This window comes from Callospermophilus lateralis, chromosome 2 (genome assembly GCF_048772815.1).
Source record: "Callospermophilus lateralis isolate mCalLat2 chromosome 2, mCalLat2.hap1, whole genome shotgun sequence".
NCBI lineage: Eukaryota > Metazoa > Chordata > Mammalia > Rodentia > Sciuridae > Callospermophilus > Callospermophilus lateralis.
This window is the reverse complement of record NC_135306.1, coordinates 29,892,977-29,894,238: the sequence shown is the minus strand read 5'-3', so window position 1 is coordinate 29,894,238 and position 1,262 is coordinate 29,892,977. Positions and strand designations below refer to the sequence as shown.

The 1,262-nt window shown below is 38.1% G+C and overlaps 1 pseudogene; it reads right to left on the bottom strand.

Annotated features, from left to right (window-relative positions):
- Positions 1-263: 263 nt before the first annotated feature.
- Positions 264-1,049, bottom strand: LOC143390807 (transcription initiation factor TFIID subunit 9-like; annotated as a pseudogene).
- Positions 1,050-1,262: the final 213 nt, after the last annotated feature.

Below are 1,262 nucleotides of genomic sequence, written 5' to 3'. Positions count from 1 at the left end.
TTTATTTATTTGCCAATTGCCAAACAAATCAATTAATAACTTTATTTTTTTTTTAACACATAAAGGCTGATGAAAAACTATTACTGGTCCTATTAAAGATAATCCAACATTGCAATTAAGAAGAATAAGAGCTATTATTTACTCATTAAATACTATTTAAGTTTTCTAACACACAACTTGAAAACATCCAGCATGCTTCTTTAATTTCAGTACAATGGATTCAAGACCAAGTTTACATACAGGTTTCATGCATCAAAGCCAGATTACAAATTATCCTAGTCATCATCATCATCATCATCATCATTGTCATGTTTTCTTTTCAATGCATTTGATGATTCATTGGCAGTATTTTCTGATGATACCACATTAGTAGTAATAAGAATGTTTTTGGACCGAATTAATGATGGATTAATCAGAACATTCTGAACTGCTGATGTTGCAAGAATTGACTTTTACAGCAGGGGACTGTGAAGTAGGCTTCTGTACTGTAAACTTTTGCCCTGTTAGAGACATTGGAGTCCCTACCTTAGTTGAAACAGACATGGTTTGTCGGGGTGGTGTGCCTAGTGAGGGAGTACTTGGTCTGCTAGTAACTGAACCAACACTTAACCGTGCTACTATTATTCTTCCTGCAGAAGTAGATGCTTTCCTTTGTAAAGACTTGAGCCTATAGTTTGGAGCTGTTAGGCAATATCTATCAGGAGGCAATCTAGGACCCGAATATGTCTTGATCAATGGCAAAGGGGTTTGATTTCTTTGCCTTGCAATATCTAATGAAAAATCTCTCGGGGGAGGAGAGGTAAAAGACTGGTCAGCTCACACTGGATTGCCAACACACATCATCTGCATCAACAGTACCTTTCTTAGCATGGCTGGAATAAATTTTAGCATCATCTAGAATTGTGGTCACATATCAGAAGGCAAATTCCAACATCTGATTTGTAACTCTTGGCTCATATTCTGTAATCCCCATATCCTTCAGGATTTGTGCCATCACCTGTGCATCTTTCAGGCATGCTCTTGGGAGAAGCCATCTTGCCAGACTCCATGATATCCAATGATCAAACTTCTTGAGCTAAATCACCCACATTAATGTATTTCAGTCCTGATCTTGATGCAAGTTCTTTGCCTAGTGTAGTTTTTCCAACCTCTGGAGTACTGGTGAGCAGAATGTTCTGTAACAACATAATTGTCCACAGCGACCATACAAGCGCCAAGGCTCACGCGCACAGCACACTAGGGACAGCACATTTTATTTTTAA